Here is an 18919-nt window from a genome sequence, read left to right on the forward strand (position 1 = left end):
TAAAATATTGATGGTGTGGTTTTGTTTTATTTTGAACTCTGAGAAACAGTAGTAAAATTTTGGCAGTTAATTGCATCACTGCATCACAGCACAAAGTGTTAAAGTTGCTATTAGCAGTTCATAAAGAAAATCAAAGGTAGTTTCTAACCCTATTGGGCTTAAAGATTTGAAATAACTGATTTGATTGTTCTCAGTGAAGCTCTTCTTCAAACTATATTTGCCTTGATGCTATAATCTCAGTGCCGGTCTTAGCTAACACCTAGCCATCTCTTATTTTCAGTTACTAAAGGAATGATCAACTCACTTTTTTTTTTCTATGAATAACTTCTGTTTCTAAATTAAATTGCAAATTTAATAAATTTTTTCTCTCCCTATTTTATTTCATTCAAGATTGCAATTCCATTGTCTTACACTAGGATCCTGAAAATATATCTTAAAGAGCAAATGTGTTTTGACAGAATTTCCAGTCTATTAGTATCAAAGCATAGAAAAACCAGTTTTATTTCTTCATGATTTGGACTCAATCATCATCAACATTGAAGACCATAAATTCCAGCTAGCAAACAACTTTTCTTTTCTTTTTTTTTTTTTTTTTTTTTTTTGGGGTTTTTTTGGGGTTTTTTTTGGTTTTTTTTTTTTGTAATGGAGCAAAGAAATCAAATATCTGAGGGGGAAAAAAAGAAAGTGAAGGAATCAAGTGATAACTCCACAAGAGAAAAAGCAACTTTATTGTGAGTTGCACAGAATTTTTGTAGGTCCTACAGAAGATTCAGGTACAACAAGATGCCATGGCTTAGCTGGAACACACATTTCCTCAGTAATAATACTTACTCAGAGAAGTTACACAGGAAAACTAATTTAATAGGTACACCAAACACCAGTGTTAATTACATCTTGAATACTACAGTTGTGTAAATCTCAAACACATTATTGAAGTACAATTACATTTTACATGCTGTAGAGAGATGCCTTATGATTATGTATTTGCCTTCCCCTGATTTTAGCGAACTTTGGATCATGCCTTAAGCCAATACTGTGCACACACATTTAGATGCACAGTTACAAGCACACCTTCACACAAACTAATGTTCAGAGTATGCTGACATACAGTTTCCACAGTAAGAAGATTATTGACATTGCCAGAGTGAGCAAACTGAGGAACTATCACACTGCCAGAGTAGAGTGCTGGATAAAAGCATGAAGCACAAGCAGAAAGAGTTGCTTTGCTGAGAAGGTGATGCAACCACTAAACATCCCACAGTTGCAAATCTAACTGGAAACACGTTCATAGTATGTCCAAAGACTGAGAGGAGTTAGAGAAATATGTGCTTCTCAGTAAGCAAAAACATATTTTTCTTGGTCAAAGGGACACATTTTTTAAAAATCAGCAATGAAGGAGTATTGAAAGTGATCAATAACACCTTAATTCTATATTAGTACATGTCGTTAGTTGTTAGTATGTGCGTAATATACGTGCACTGCTTCTGCTTGTTTCCTGGATGAAAAAAGATTATTCCCCAATCCATAATAAAAAAGATTAAATAACAGAAATGAACATGCATTCAGTATTTACAGTTCTCCATACAGACCTTTCTGGTTTTAAACAAATTTATTCTGAGCTGTCCAGTTATACAGAGTACCTGAGCTAAATATTTTTTATCGACAGAAATGCAATGGTTCTGAACAAGAACTAAGAACTGTATATTTAAAGTGTCTCATAAGCCTAACAAACATATCTGCAAAAAGGTATCTTATGGCTTATCATTCAGAATAACCATTAGATCGTCAGTAAATGATCTTGCAATACGTTATGTATGCTGTTAGCACTTCCATGTAAAGAAAACTGAACAACAGCTGATGGATATAACCTTATATCCTTTTACCCACTCCTCCACCTGAAATTTATAGAATTAAGATATGGTGTTCTAGGTCCATGAATAAGCACAGCATGTTCAATATGTCCACAGTTATACTGACATTTGTTTCTAAATCATTTAATTAAAAGTCATTATTGAGAAAAAAGGATTCATTAACAAGCTGTACATCTGAACAACTGATGGAGTTGTTGCGTTATGAATATAATTTTAATCCAAATTAGAAAACTGCACAGATGTGCTGCTGCAAAATATTGACATACTGCAACTCCCCTGGAATGTGATTAACATTTGTGTTAAACCAAAAAGTACATTAAAACCTGGATTTACTAATAAATTTAGGATTGGAATAATTCTTTTGAATGCTGAAATATAGCATGTAAATTGTTATTCTTTTAACCTCCCCTTGGGATTATATGCCCTATTAATACAGCCTTAATATGATGTGATAAACTCTGTACCAACAGACTTTTTATTCCAAACTTTTGTTATGATGTTTCTGATCATCAGATCAAGCCATTAAGCATAACAAAATGAGCAGTATTTACAATAGATCAGAAGTTATTAATTGTCTCTGGATTGTTCTTTTAAAAAACTGTGATTTCAATACTTTTTTCCAAGAGTTTGAATAGACAGTTTTTCATTATCTCTACCGCAGATGCATGTAAATTCATGTATAAAAATAGGATTTTGAGATTGGGAAGAAGAGACTTTCTTTAGAATATGTATTTTCCCTCTATAGAATTGCATGAAAATTATCTGCAAACCAGAAACATTGATTCAGACTTAGGCACAGATTCAACAAAATAGCTTTCAATATTTATCTTAGATGTAAATATTTGGAATTTTTTCTCACAAGAAAAACTCAAGAGATTATTAGCAATGCCACAAAGTTTTCTAAATAGCTTAGATTTTAATTAGATTTTAATTTTGAGATTTTTGATGAATTATTAAATTTGTGAAGTCAATCACAAAACATAATTATGACTATAATCCCAAACTAGCCATTTGTCATTTGTAATAAAGGGACAATGAAAAAATATCTAGTGCTACTATGGGTATCATTCTCTCAATCACCCTCATCAGCATTCCTACTCACTTTGTAAATGGATATTTTACAAGGAAAAAAGTTTCTATATTATTTTCCAGCTGTACTGAACAGCATTTGATAAACAGGTTCTTCCTCTTCACTTCATGTTCTTTCCCTCAACACAAAGTTTAATGCAAAAATATGATGCACAACTAAGATGGTCATACTTACAGTCTGAAAGAAAGTGATAATCAGTTTTCTATACATTGAGTTATTTAGTATATTAAAAGTTTACTTTTATTTCCATTTGGTTGTTTGTTGCATTCTCAGTAAAACTTTTGCCTCTTGTGTTTTAGTAAATATGTCTGTGTTCAGGAGAACACAGATGGAGAGTGTGCAATTTGTGTTTGTTTGCTTGTTCCCTGACAAACCACATGTTGTTATTGTAGCCAAATAAATGAATATTAAGGAAATAAACAGTAAGATAGGAAAAAAAGGCACCCAAAACCTTAATGGTCATTCCACTTAATTTAAAGAGAAAGACAGAATGTCGTCTTTCTTGACAAGACTAGTTTGGTGTAATTACTTTAAAATTATCAAAACTCAATATTCTAGGCTTACTCAAATGGAATTTGGTACTAATATTTACATGTTGCAAAATAGTTATAGACAGCATATGTATAATAAAACCCCACTAAGTTTATAACGATGTCTGTCATAATAACATTTGTTAATTAACTTTTTTATAACTATGAGTAACTATCTTATACAGTATTTGTTGTTCCCCATAAGCCATTTGCAATTGTGTTTACAATCATTCAAGAAAAGTAGAAGCACAAAGATGAAGAAGTCTGTCTTCTGTGCTTTTTCATTCAGAAGTCTTAATGTTTTATTTATACTGCATATTGGATAGGAATTTACTGTAAATTATTATATTATGAATTCTATGATAATATTTTGCACACTGTGGCATTGCAGTATGGGTTTCTCTTTTCTGAGAGAAAACAATTAGTATTGTACATGGGTTTGCCTTAGATTCTATAGCTGCGAAATTTTAAGTTAGAAATATGATGCAGAATCAAATGCAAAGTTAAAACATCATTGGATTTTTACCCATACAGCACGGCCAAGCATTCTTAAAGTCAAGGCAACTAACACTTTTATTACATGTATTTTTACAGATTACCGTTCAGGATAAAATACTGCAGTGAAAGTATTGATTTTCTTTTCCCTTTGGAAGCAATGCCATCTCACTGAAAGCTATCCTTAGTGAACATTATATTAAACTTCAGATGTGCTCCTTATTAAAAGCAAGTCTTCTTACATGCAATATTAAGGAAATACACAATGCAAACATTTCAGAGTGTCTATGTCTAAACATCTGTCAGTTACCTTAACAGCTCTTCTCAATAATGTTCAAAATTACAAGAAGAAAATCTGATTAAAGAGCTAAACATGAAACATGAAACTAAACGTGAATTGAAAGATGATACTTAGCAGCGTAACCCCCAGCAAAATAGTAGGTTAACAAAACAGCTTTTTATGATCTACATTCTACCATTCTTTTTAAAGTTACCCAAGTAGTTCAACAAGTAGCAAAGACAGAATAGTTCTTCTTCCCTGTATTCAGAAACTACAGAAACAATCACAAGTAATAAGCATAATTTAAATTAAATACTCCCTTCAGGTTTGATACCCTCACTGAAGGCACGTATCAACATCCACCTTTGGAAAGATAACGAAGTCCTTGCAAAGCAGCGTAGGAAGGCAGTTATAACCAGAAGCCTGCCTTCTGTCCAGGAACTGGGATGTGCTCTCCACTGGTGCTCCCCAGACCCACTGCCCAAGAATAAAGTGCCTATTGTCTCAGCACTGTACTAATTGTAAAAACGCAGCGCATGCAGTAAGCATTGTAATTATCCAGACAAACAAGCAAAGGCAATCAATGAAGGAATGAAAAGGATAAAAATACGCCACCAGACAAAGCAACCCAAGAATGAAATTAATATTCATAGTGGAATGCAAGCCAGCCGAATGTCCCTTTCATGGCATGGCTATTGCATACAAGAGACCATTGTCCACCAGCAAAAAAATCTGTACGTAGAGAAAATTTCATGTAGTTCTGCTGAGGAGAAAAGCTTTTCATTCCCAAAACACTTTCTCCTGGTCCCAGTTGTTTTGATTAAGAAAAGTTTTGGGCTCTTTTGCCTGGTAACATTAAAAAAAGTTGTCTCTCAGGGTCCACCCCTCCCTGAGCTCAGTAAGGTCTGCTTTTTTTCCAGCTCTCGGCTTTCATTTGCAGCTGTATAAATATGAACAAAAAAGCCGTGCTCATCCAAACAAAGAAAAAATGGACTGAATATGCATATCCTCATTAACTAAATTTAATTATGACAAGCGGCATATTAATCAGTAGTTGCTCCAGTTACTGCATTCATTGGTAGGGAGGAGGACTCCAAATTAAAGAGAAGCGTGGGGGACAATCGCATAGTGATTAGGAGGCTGCTCACAACATGATACAATACACTTTCTAAATAATTATTCAGAGGAAACAGAATAAAGAGGCAGATTGCTCTATTTTTAAGACCAACTCAAGAACAATTAGGCGAGAGCATGATGACAAGGCTGCTTTCTTTTCTTCCGTGACTGCTTCCACCTCCACATTCTCATACCAACTAGCTTGGCAAACTGAAAAATTTGCATTTCAGAGGGTGGTGCAAGGATGAGAGGGAATTAAAGAAAAAAAAAAAGGAAAAAAAGAAAAGAAGATGAAAGAGAGTTGAGAAGAAATAAAATGGAGAAAGAAAAATAAAAACCTCGTGCTGTACTTGCTGCTGCTTTAATGAGAAGGCCCCAAGCCCCTACATCAGCACAGAAACCCTATCTATCTCACTGTGATGTTAGGAGCTCTGAAGAGCCACTGAGCTGGAGCAGCAAACTGCGCACTCTGAACTTCGCAGCACGTGCATTGCAACACTGAAGGATGAGCCCAGAAAAGGAAAAAAAATGCTTCCAGGGAGAGGAAAAAAAGTTATCACACCAACTTACCATCCACCAGGTCCTGGCTGACATGTCATAGCAAAGCTGCCATTTTATGGAGCTGTCCGATGCTTTTCCTGCCATTACGCTGTCAGCAACCTTCATCAGATGCAGCTCAATGGAAGATAAGACACCTAATCAAGAAAACATCAGCACTGGCTTGCTGGGCTACATGTAGGCCAATCCTTATCACACTGCATCATGGGAAAAGCTCCTTTATTAGCAAGAACTCCAACCTCACTGATATAAAGACATGGATCAGGTCTTTTCTCTTTTTTTTTTTTTTCCCTTTTTGTCTGAAGGGATTGGTGAAACCAGCCAGCACTCTTTGTGTATCATGTGTACACCAGTTTAGTATCTCGCAAGTGGGCGGCTAGCTGCATTGCTGGGCTACACGGAATTAAGTTTATTTGCATTCTTCTCAGTTGTATATTGTTCGACATGATCCACAGTCAGCTCTGAGTGCAAGAAGGGAGGGGGAAGAAATTACTCTGAATTAGCATCTTCCCCAGGAAGGAGAGACGGGTTTGGCATGGCAGTGGGGGCCTGGCCCCGAGGTCAGGGCACACGTGTGGACACGCAGATCTGGGCGCTCGCACACGCGTGCACAGGAACACACAGGTAGCAGCTGCAGCTGGATGCAGCAGGAGCTGCCAAAGGCTACAAACTCTGGAACTGGACATATGGAAACAGTTTAACTTTTTGCAATCAGCCTTCAATAAGAAATAGGAGGGCTGTAAGTCCTCAGGAGGAGATGGGAGAAGGTGCAGCTACAATTTCAGTGACACAGACTTTTCCTCCTCCCTTTCCCATGGATGCTCCTGATCTCCCCTGCTCTGGATGATCTAGCTGGGAAGGGGGAGGAGAGTGGGTAGGGAACTATTTTAATCACAACTCCCTTCTGCCCCACAGCTTCAGGTCATTTGCCTCTTCTATATACCACCATCAGGGTGAGAAGGTAGTCTTCCTGCAAGTTTTCCTAGTCCCTTATGGAAAATTCGTCATTTCCTAAAGGAAGAACTGGCTTAGAAGAACAAGTAATTCTGACTTTGTTTTAAGGTGCAGAAAACAAAAAGCACATATATAATCACACGGAGAAAATCTATAAACTATCTCACATTAAAAAGATATGTAAAGAAAGACCAGGATTTGCCAGGTCTGGATGAAGTGATCAGCATCAGCTTTACAGATGTATTGCAGATTCTGTATGTGCTTTAGCATTAAATCCCTCTTTAGAAAAAACCAAATTATAGCAATCACCCTCTCCACATGCCCAAAATTTTATCTTTAAAATTAACACATTAAAATAGTAACAATAACAACAGAAATAATAACAAAGCAACAACAACAACAATTGTTTTTATTTTATTATTAATATTATGATTACTACAATTTTCTCTTTTTTTTTTCTTGTTTCCACAAGATCAACTACTGAGTCGAGGGCCTATTTATTTAGGTCCTGAAACACTGACAGCACCTAATGAAATGACCCCCTCAGCCATCCCAGAAAGCTGAAAACAGAAGAGCTCTGTAGCAGCAGCCAGCATCAAAATACAGGAGCTGTTTTCCCTTCTCCATCTGTGCTATTGAGGTTGGCTTGCAGTCTCAGTTTCTCAGTTGTTTTAAATACCCTGAAGCGGCCAGCATCAAAACAGTCAGACCAAAAATTAAAGGGGATTTTGGACATCCCAATCTTTTTTCTAGAAAAGTTTCTGTACAATTGATGAGGATCCTTTTTATTTTCATTTAAGCCACGGTGATCAATTGGGACAAGAGAAAAATTTTTGAATACTGTAAAATCTGTCTATGATCAGTTGCTGTGGGATGGCACAGGAGGGATTAACTCCAGCTCTGTACCCTACATCCTGCTCACAACCTGGCTTTGTGATAAACATTATAAGGTATGGAGAGACCAGCAGCAAAGTTTTATCCAGTTTTTGGCATGCAGTGCACAGGCAGATGTCCTAAGGCTGAATCTTTCACGTGGCCTTCACTAACAGGCTCATCATGGTGGGACTACAGAAAGCAGTCAACTGTAGGAGTGAGATAAACCCTGGACACGTGCTTTCATGCATAACCCCTAACTTCAAACCGCTAACTTCATATTTGCCAGCACAAAGGAAAATGGGACTGACATTAAAGAGAGGGATTCTCTGCAGTTTCCCAGCCACTGAAGTCTGATCACAAGTGAAGAGACCAGTTGCTTCAGCCACTAATCTGCCTTACTAGGGCAATTCACAAATCCCCAGTAGAACTGTGACGGCTGGGAGTGTGAGCCCACACTCTAGGTAATCATGAGCCAGTTCACTGTTCTTAAAAGAGGATAAAAGTTTTATCACACAGTAGCTAGCTCAGAGGTCTCAAGCTGCTCTCAGATGCCCAGCCTACAGCAGATCCAATCTTACAACTTCTTCTATTAAGTCTCCAGCAAACAGTGGAGCTGCTCCATCCCAGAGTGTTCCTGAAGTTTCAGGAAGACAACACATCTCCTACAGCTGCAAGCATCACATGGATATTTGCTTTTGTACATCCAGGGAAGACAGAGTTAATGATGAGCCTCCCTTCTGCTGCTGCATGTTGCCTTCTGGCACAAGCTGAAGGCAGAATGGGGACTTCTGGCACCCGGGAAAACAATGCCTGCAGTGCTGGTCAGTGCGTGCTTCCCCTTCACATGCTGCTCCCATGCCCTCTCCTGCCTGCTGGGAGGTCCGCCTTTCTCCCAGCCGCGTCTGTTTTGCAGATGGGGTTTTTCAAACACTGTAATATGTGAAGATACCACAGCTCCTATGCGGCTTGAAGATGGAGTTCATACCCAACACAGACACGTACATGTTATTGGACAAAACTTTTCAGATGACCTCTTTTACCCTTCAGAAAAACAGATTTATGAAGAAAGCATATGGTACAATATGCTTGTTACATAATAGCCATGAATTTCAAGGTAAGTCAGGCTTCCATATTGATATAAGTTTGGAATGAAATAATTTGAACTTTCAAGTGAACTGGATTATTCAAATTGATTTTTCAAGTGAATTTGACCCAAATTTCTTTTGGCTAAGCATTTTTTAAAACATTTTCAAAGGAACAAAAGACTTGTATGAAAATATAAAATTTGGCTGAACTAAAATCTGTTTCATATTTTAAAAAATAAAATGCATGCAAGTTTGCCCACTTCTAATATCTGTTCCTAACACATTAAGAAATAACTGCCAATCTGGCTTTTCCCCAAAGGTTTAAGTTTTTATAAGGTTTGTTTTCTCTAGGCTGACTCAGATATTGATTCTACTCCAGGGAACAGTTCCATTTCATACCCAGAGGGAACCATCAGGAATGCTTTATTTTTACAAGGTCCCAACACCTACCAATAGGCTAGAAAAAAGAATTCACAGTATGGTCCTCTGGAGGATAGGCAGTCCTGGGACAGAGAGATCCAAGCTAGTATTGTAGAATTAAGTAGTTGTAGAGAACCAGCTCAGCCACACTTGCACACACTCATTGGTGCTGGGCTGAAGCTGGGAGACCAGTCCCAGCTATTTACAGTGACAGATTTTACAGGTTTTAGATAGGTGTTCGGAAAGCCCCTCTGGTGTTCCCTTCCTTCATCAAGTGCACATACATGCCTCAGGCCTTCAAGGGAATCCAGAAGGACTGCTGATGTCCAGAACCTAGCAGTTCTTGGGAGACTTCCCCATATTGCTCCTCAGCATGTACTATTCCTGTTTCTCCTGCTGCTTTCTGGTAAATATTTTAATTCATCATCACTAGCAGCTGCAAAACCCGTTGAAAATAAACTCACACAGAAACATCTTTAATGGCACTAGGCCTTTTAATTTCCATTAAGAGAGCAGTAGATAGCTACAGACGCCTGACAATCTGCTGCCTTTGACTGAGTTACATACCCTGGCAAATAGAAATTTGGTAGTAATGGGGGTGGGTAATAACTACTACTAACTTTGCCTGGCCTTTCTATTTTTTTTCATCTGATATTAGTGAAAAGACAAACAAAGCTTTTAAAAAATTAATTAAACCATGGCAGTATTTGCCCAAGAAACATCTTTGCTGACTGCCAGAGTGATGAAAATCTTCATTCCTATGAAGCTGATTACTGGGCATCTTAAAACCAGACACCTCCATCTAAGCATTCTCTTTCTTGTGGGAAAAAATACTTCCTCTTTTGTGAAGAAGCTCTAGGGTGTCCAAGACAAAAGAGGATACTTCCAGGAACGTGAAGAGTTCCACAGTGAAGTCACAAAGATTCCAGCAGAGGATCCAGCAGAATTCACTGAAAGTAAAAGCAAATGTCAACTGACTAATAGTGTCCTTCCATCACTGTTGCTTTTTCTCCTGCCACAAGCGTCTGCTAGTATTCCAGGCCTAGCACAACACTTTTTTGGGACGGCCAGGAAACAGAGGGTGGTAGGTACCACCTGAGGTGGACAAGATGGCTTCCAAAAGGCTAGAGACTCTGATCCCAGTTTTAACGACAAACAGGAAAAAAAAAGTAATGCTAAAGTATTTGTTTCAAATAGCTTTTTGAAGTAATAGATGTTAAGTGCTGACCAGCAGGGCAAAGAAGTGAAAACTGCTGTTATATTTAAAAGTACACATCAGCCCAACTGATGATGGTTTAACTTGAAAAATGAGTAATGATACAATTTCATTATGCCCAAAGAACTGATGCAGCTTGTGTATATAAGTATATATGCTTATGGGCTATGATATATTGCAAATTGGGCAGAAGACAGTCAGATAGACAATGATGGAGACATGCCCAGAACTAAAATGTTCAATTGTACATTCAATTATACGTTCTAAGGTCAAGAAAATTACTAATTTGCATTATTTCCATCAAAATTGTCCATGTACAATAATGAATCCAATGTACAATAAATCAAAGTGCTGAACTTCTAGCATTCTTTATAAACTTATTTCTTTAAAAAAGTTTGTAAAATGCAGCATGTAACTTTTTGCATGTCTAAAAATACTTTTCCCAAAGGAAAGCCATTATTTAAACGTGAAGGTGGAGTTACATTTGCCATTAAAAAAAAAAAGAAAAAAAAGTTTGATATTTAAGAATTGTGTGTCTCACACAAGCATTCTTTATTCAGTAAGTGCCTGTTTCATGAGGAGGGTAGCCTTTAATGTTCAGTGCAGGATAATACTCTCCATCCATCTCATTTGTGGATTGGATTTCATCCCTATGAGCAATGTGAGAATCATACAAATCTGAATTGTATCCCCTGAGATTCAGTGCTAAGAAGCCCAGTAATAAATGGAGCTCATTATGCCACTTGCTCACAGTCTCCTTAGAAGAAGGGATGGATTCTTTTCACCTTCCCTTTGAAGAGAGGGACATACTGATAGGCTTTATCAAATACAGTGCACTTTTGTAACTGGATGTGGAGCAAGCACTTTGCTTACAGCCCATCTCCAGTTCAGTGGCTGCCAAAACAGTTCTATCAGCCAAGACCAAAACACTTACATCGTGTTCACTGTGAGCTGGTGTGGGCAACAGTAAAAGCAGACGACTCTAGGGAAAGCAGTGCCCTTACCCCAGACTACATGGCAGATCTGAGGGGGCGGGGTAGGTACGAGAAGAAAAATAAAGCTGATTCTCCCCCTTCCTAGGGCACTGTAAGCAGTGAAAGTTTGGAAGCCAAACCCACCCCTCAGCAGTGACTCCTTGCCATTTCACTGCCATCAAATGCTCTCCCATTTGCACAACAGCGCCTGAAGACTGCAGTGTCATGCTGTGCCCTCACAGCCATACCGAGGGCACTCACGGTGGGCAGGAGTGGTGGGGATACTGTTGGCCCTGAAAGCCAGCACCTGCCTCTGGAGCAAACATTTCACTTACACCATTGAGAAACCATGTATGCCACGTATACATCAGTTCACAGCTGCTGCTCTTCTCTCAGCTAGCTCTATCTTCTTTTTACACCTCATCTTTTCTAATCAGTTCTTTAAATCTCCAGGTTAACTCAGCTTATTACTGGACATATCCAACGCTAAAAAAAGTCTAGATGGATTTCCTTTATTTAATATGCCACGGAAATCAATTATCTCCAAACACAAAGTAGATTGGCATAATTTCTTGCTGGGACCCAGTTCTATTCTTAGTTCTGTTTTACATTCATTTTCAAAACTTTAGTTGCTCCCAATATATCTTTCTATGTTTAGCATTAACATTAGTTTGGTGTGAGAGGAAGCTAGCTCCAAGATTTTTTCTGCCTTGTCTTCTCTTTTAACTCAGTTGTTTCCTTTGCTTGTAACCCATCAGAAATGGCAGCTTTTTCTCCTTGACAGACCTAAAACCTTAGCTAGTGATTTTGCAGCTCTGTATGTTTGCTCATATTTGGTTTGTGTGGAAAGGTTCTGGCAGCGGCAGGTGACAGGGTGTGAGAAGCTGCTGGAAGCTTCCCCCATGTCCAGCAGAGCCAATGTCAGCCAGCTCCAAGACGGACCCGCTGCTGACCAAGGCTGAGCCCATCAGCAACGGCAGAAGGAAAAACCAGTTATTGCACAGAAGTAACTGCAGCCAGAGAAGAGAGAAACAGCCCAGCAGACTCCAAGGTCAGTTCAGGAGGAGGGGAAGGAAGTGTTTTAAGCACTGGAGATGGAATTCCCCTCCAGCTATGAAGCAGCTCTGCCCCTTCAGTCCATGGAGCACCATATTGGAGCAGAGATCCACCTTCAGCCAGCTGAGGATGCTGGATGCCCAAAAGATGGCTGTGATCCCATGGAAAGCCCACTCTGTGAAGGATCTGTGGCCTGTGGAGAGAGAAGCCCATGCTAGAGCAGGGTTGCTGACATGACTTGTGACCTGTGGGACCCATGCTGGATTGAGCTTTGGATTGAGCTGAGTTGAGTTTTCCCAACAAAAGCACTACTAGCTTCTTAACTGAGCAGTTATCAATATTGCTGTGACTAGTTACCTACCCACACATGCTGATAGTTATCAATGCCTGCTACTATTGTGACTTGATGCAAGTTTTGACCTGCCTAGGTGCTTAGGTGTTTTCTTTCATATCCACGTGTTTCTGCATCTTCCTTTGGTACAGTTTTACCAGATAAAGGTTAGCACATTGTGGACAGAATATGAAGTAACTCAACAAATTGACAAATCCTCTGTTGCCACATTAGATACCACAAACCTGTAGGAAAGACCAAGCATTGGTAATTAGAATTTCATAGGGAGCTCAGAGGTGCAGCACTAAAGAAGCTAGCCTCATTTCTTTCAGTTCATCATCTTTCTATACCCCAATGAAGCACAGAAAGCAAGCTACAACAGAGAAGAACAAACTGTGCATAAATAAGTTTAAGATTTAACTCAGTTCACATCTGGGAAAATTACCACCCGTCTGAAAACTGCCCCAGGGTCTCAGTAGCATCTGTCTTTCAAAGCTTGCTTCTGAAAGAACTTAATGTAATAACATAGTTCAATTCATCTAAGCAACTTAAAATTCTAAGGACATATTAGACAAACTGAGTGAATTATTCTAACCACCTAGCCAGCTCCTCTGGGTGATAATAATCAAAACATATTTAGTTAATGATACAGATTTCTACCTTCAAATGCCCTTTGGCCTTTGTGAAATAACTGCACAAAATGTATGGATTGAAATAGCATATCCTGCAAACAGCTCACTCAACCTGGAGTTGCTGTCCTTCTCATAAACTAATCACATATTGCAGATTTGCCATCTATTCTACATGACAAATAAATACAGCTCAAGATCCCTAGCACTGGTTTTGTACACAACTACCATTACAATACAATACAGATCTCCACATTCAAAGGCTTTAGGCATTATAACTGAAAGTGAATTTTAGGTATGTTTGCCAAAACCTTTATTTGACCTAGTAATGGTAGTGGACATATGGAGCCTCATCAGTATTCTCCTAGATGGAGACATATTTTTCTCTCCTACCCCTTTTAAGCAATAGATTTATATTATTTACTGCTTATCTTTAATGAGAAAACAAACATCTCTTTCACCCATTCACATATTTTTCCCAAAATCTGATAAACAGAAATAATGTGCTAAAAAATTTTAATCTTTTATCAGACTCAGCTGCAAATAACTATCAGAAAATTTGCCGTTGTTGACTTTCTCAAACAAAATAGATGTAATAGAGATAATTGTTTCAATTAAATGCTGCTCTGTATCATCTGCCTTTCAGATTAATCCAAGATCTATTTGTAACACTAATGGTTTCATTCAGATATCTCCAAAACTGCAAAATTGTTCCTAAGAATATGTGCACACTGATTTCAGCTGTGACAGTTAATTTTTTGGTTTGTTGTTTTTTTGGGTTTTTTTTGGCTTTTTTTTTGTTTGTTTGTTTTGTTTTGTTTTGTTTTTGTTTTGTTTTTGTTTTGTTTTTGTTTTGTTTTTGTTTTGTTTTTGTTTTTTTGTTTTGTTTTTGTTTTGTTTTTGTTTTTGTTTGCCTAAGCAGATAAAATGGGGTATGTAAGGAGTGACACATCTTAGGTGTAACATTAACCTCTGGCTTTTCAATTACCTTTGAATTAATTTTTCACTAAACAGCACCTACATTTTAATGAGAACACTCTCTGAGGTACATGGATATCAATTTGGGAGGCTAGTACATTCAGAAAAGGAGTAATTTTGCTGATTTGAAAAAGGCATGCAGACAAGAAATGTGACCAATTGGAATGAGTGTGGCTGAAGTTAACTGTTCCATCAGTGCTACATCTTCTAATTATCTGCAGTTTTGACACATTTGAAATATCTAGTTTTTGAAAAGGGAGATCTCTAGGGAATTTGCAGGAAGACTCGGGAAGGGTGCACTGTATGACCCATCCAGATGTACCCATTCATAATACAGCTATTCCACAGCAAAGAGTCAAGGAGTTGTGCTTCACAGAACAGTAGCAGCTTAACACTGATGGCAGCAGAAAGGATAAAGAGACCAAATAAGAATTTCTTTTTCACTAAAACTGCTATTACTTGAAAACCAATATAAACTTAGTGACAAAAATTTTATCACCCACCCACAGGGAGATGCTGCTCTGAGATACGGAGGATGATGCTAGATCTCTCTGTTTATATGCAAAAAGCAAGAAGAAAGAAGGGTCACAGAGCCACATTGCTACACACGGACTCCTCTGCAGCCCCATCTCTGCACGGTGTGCTGTGGCTGCAGTGCTGTTACTTCCTCTATCTGAAAACAACATTAGGTTAAAAATATATGCTTTATTAATCAAACAAGGTTTCTGACACTCCAATATGCAGGGGAAAAAAACCAAAAATCAAAAAAAATCCCAAAACCAAAAGAACTCCACACCTGGACCAGTGGAAAAGGTATTGCAACTCCTTTCCCAGCTCCTAGTTCATACATATTGCTGTGGCTTCTCACTATCCAAGGAGATGAAGGCAGTACTGTTGCGTTTGACCCCACAGCAATATTTTTTCAGAGATATGAGGCTATGAGATCATTTGAATAGTCTAAGGGAAAAAAAAACAACTTCTTGGCTTTTTTTTTCTGGGAGTATTGAGGTAAAAGAACAGGGAAACCAAATTCTGATTTTTCAGCACCAGATTAAAAAACCTTAAGCTGATGATGCTGAGGATGTACTACTAGTGAATGAAAAGACTTAAAAATTTCCAGTCCTGGCTGTTTAGTGATAAATAACCGGAATTATTCTTCATACATAAACATGCTGCATATATATTTTTGTAGAAATATGCCCTGAATATGTAACTGTGTAGAAAAGAGCCAAAGTAGATGCAGAAAGGTATTTTCAATTTAAGTACTTTCTATAATAAAGGCATATACAAAAAATTCCAATATTTGCAAGTAAAATAAATTTATCTCAAATTATTACCTAGGATATGCTCATCTGTTATCCTTTAATCCCAACTCAAAGTAGAAAACTAAATACAGTTTCTTATGTGACCTCTCTTCTTGGTGTATCCAGGAAGTTTATCAGAATGAGCTGAAAAACACATATGCTTCAAATAGTAGTCACCTATGCACTGCTGGATGTTAGGCAGCCCAAATTCCTTATGTGACACGTTTGTGGCTGTTTCTTCTAAAGTGGATTATCCAGGTTTCTGTGACATGGACAGCACACCTTCAGCACAGCAGCTTTGCACAAGTCCTTTGTGAGAAACCCAGGTGTCTTTACAAAGAGAAACAGAGGACGTGCAGAGAACTGAAGGCAGATATTCTGAGCCCCAGACTTGAAGTCTAACGCAGTGAGTCAGCATCCATTGCCTATCAAAACAAATTAACAAATTCCAGTTCTATAGGGTTCAAATTTCTGCACTGCGCACACTTACGCACTTACCAAAAAAAGAGGAGCCCATTGCCCATATGGCACCCAAGAGACTGCATTTTGGGGGTTTGGGCCACAGGTCCAGAGAAGTCCAAGCTTCACGAAATGAAAGTGAGGTTGGGAAGCATATCCTAAAAGACAAAATCACGCTGTATTGGGGAATAAATTATTACTTGGGCTTGAAAGAGTTGTTACTTCTCAGCAGCACCCATCCAGTTTATTTTATCTCTGTGCAACTAAAATATCGCTTTTCAGCTTACTCCATACAAATACTTTGCTGCACATGTCTATTCTCACACTAATCCTCCAGCAAAGGGAATATTTTTGAGATGGGAAACCAAATGAGAAAAATACTGTGAAGACAAACAAAAAATGTGCTATAACTGATACAAATTATGATCCATTTTTTTCAGTTTAGCTTAATTTTATTCAGAGGAACACATCCTCCATCCTTCCTCAAGCCTGTTTATTCAGCTTGAAGTACATAGGGTCCAATTTTCCCTCCAATTGCCCTTCCACATAAGCATTATTTTGGCTCATATAGGTAATTACAGTAATTTCACAAATACAAGCCGCACGGACTATAAGCCACATCTCTGGGTGTTGGCAAACATTTCGTTTTTTGTCCATAAATAAGCCACACCCGAGTATAAGCCCCTCTGTCGTTCGCAGTGAAGACCCGCGTGCAACACAGCTACCAATTAGGAACAGAACCACGGCATGGCGGGGTTTACTGTCTCGGCTCAGGTTGTGCAGGTTCGGCCTGCTCAGGGCTGCCGATAGGGCCAGGTGGCCCAGCCCGGCGCTGCCACTCAGCGGGGCCACTCGGGGCCAGCCGCCGCCTCTGGGCTCGCTCGCTCTGGCCCGGCGCTGCCCCGTGGTGGCAGACAGGGACGGAGCCCCCCCCCCCACTCCCGTGGCAGCGGGCAGGGACAGAGCCCCCCGCCTCCTCCCCGGGCCATGGTGATGGTGGCACAGGGCCCCCACCTCCTTCCCGAGCCACGGCGATGGCGGCACGGGGCCCCCCCGTCTCTCCCCTGGGCTGTGGCAGAGGAGGGAAGGAGAGAGCTCTCCCGCCTCTCTCCTCGCCCCCGTCCTGCCTGCAGGGAGCCAGACTCCACCTGCAGTGCAACAGAGTAACACTTTGTAACAATCGCAAAATGCTGGCTTTTACTGGCAGGTGCTCGGCTCGGCACTCTGGCTGGCACTTCTGAGGTTGTAAATTTCAGAAAATTATTCACATATTAGCCGCTCCTGAGTATAAGCCGCATTTCCGGTGTGGGAGCAAAATTTTAGTCAAAATGGCACGGCCTGTATTCATGAAATTACTGTAATCAGATTACAGAAGTGTTTGATGTATTTGTTCATCTGTACTACCTAGTGGCCTCTTAAAATAAATTTATAGACCACAAATACTGTTTCATTCACTTTATAAATTAACAAAACACATCAAGAAATATTTTCAGAAGCCTTAGGCATTGAAAATACTGGAGTGTACATTTTAAAATTATTTTTATGGGCAACTGGGAATAGATCCCAGTTTTCATACATTGAAAAGACAGCATGCACTCATACAAGCCAATTGTATCTGATTTGTAAATATTAAATACATTTAATTTCAGAGATAACCAGATTTGAAACTATTATATGGGAAAAGAGGCCCACTGAAATTTCAGGCAAGAGAAACTGACATTTTCACAGCAGGTAAGAACAGATTTTTTTGGAATACACACAGAACACAGAATTCTACAGGCTGGCTTTAGGCTTTTGTGGAAAGATCACTATGGAAGTGATTTTTATTACTGTTATTAGCAGAATCCGGTTCTTGGGTTGAAACAGAAGATGCAAGGCCTGTACCACAAACCATCACGATGTAGTTTGTGCCTCCTGATTCATGAAGTGACACAGTTCAGCTATGTTAATAATTTCCTTGCAGACATAACCACTGTTTTTTTTTCTCTTGGGTTTACTAGTCTTGCAGTGGTCTTCCCAGGTGTCTAAAATCGTCCCTGTATTTCTAAAGCTGAGACTACTGCTTGCACCACACCCAGCACCTTTTGTTTTATTTGTCTATAATTTTTTTTCCTGTGGCCAGTGCTGTACTTCTTTTTACATCTTTAAAGACACTATCTCATTTGAAATAGACGAAAGCATATGAAATTTTTCTGCATCAAAATCTGACAGAAATTTCCATGTAGGTAAAACAGAAGAGCTGCCGATTCAGATTCATTTAGCTCCCTCAAAAACTGCTCCAAGGATGAATGATCTAATACATTGTTAAAAAAAGAAGAAAAAGCAAAAGGGGGGAAAAAAGCGTCGAAGATTAAAAAACCACAAATTCTATCTCTGTAATTTGAAAAATGGCAATGTATATAAATCTTAGTTGATACTTACATTGCAGGTTCCTAGTCTGGTTGGAAATATGATTATGAAGGCAAGAAATTTAACCAATACTATAACTAGTGTTGTAAATCAGCATTAGTTGGCAGACTACTCCTAACACAGAAAGTCTGCAATACTTCCACCAATATTCAGCTCTTCTCTTAAAAGTAAACAACAAAGCTCAGATAGTAAGTACCTCTAGTTAGTAAGTATATCAATTATTCAGCAATTTTTCACAGTTCATTTTTTCAAAACAGCCATTTGGGATTGTAGCTTTTTCACTTTTCA

General features: G+C 38.8%; 1 protein-coding gene across 1 annotated transcript in view; it reads right to left on the minus strand.

Moving 5' to 3' along the window:
• Positions 1 to 14356: 14356 nt before the first annotated feature.
• The window catches only part of ZDHHC21 (zinc finger DHHC-type palmitoyltransferase 21), a 50191-nt gene continuing 45628 nt past the window's right edge, over positions 14357 to 18919 (minus strand). The window contains exon 9 of the transcript XR_004420791.1: positions 14357 to 16380. The gene's annotated coding sequence lies outside the window, so the exon portion shown is untranslated. The remainder of the gene's footprint in view (positions 16381 to 18919) is intronic.

This window comes from Catharus ustulatus, chromosome Z, assembly GCF_009819885.2.
Source record: "Catharus ustulatus isolate bCatUst1 chromosome Z, bCatUst1.pri.v2, whole genome shotgun sequence".
Lineage (NCBI taxonomy): Eukaryota > Metazoa > Chordata > Aves > Passeriformes > Turdidae > Catharus > Catharus ustulatus.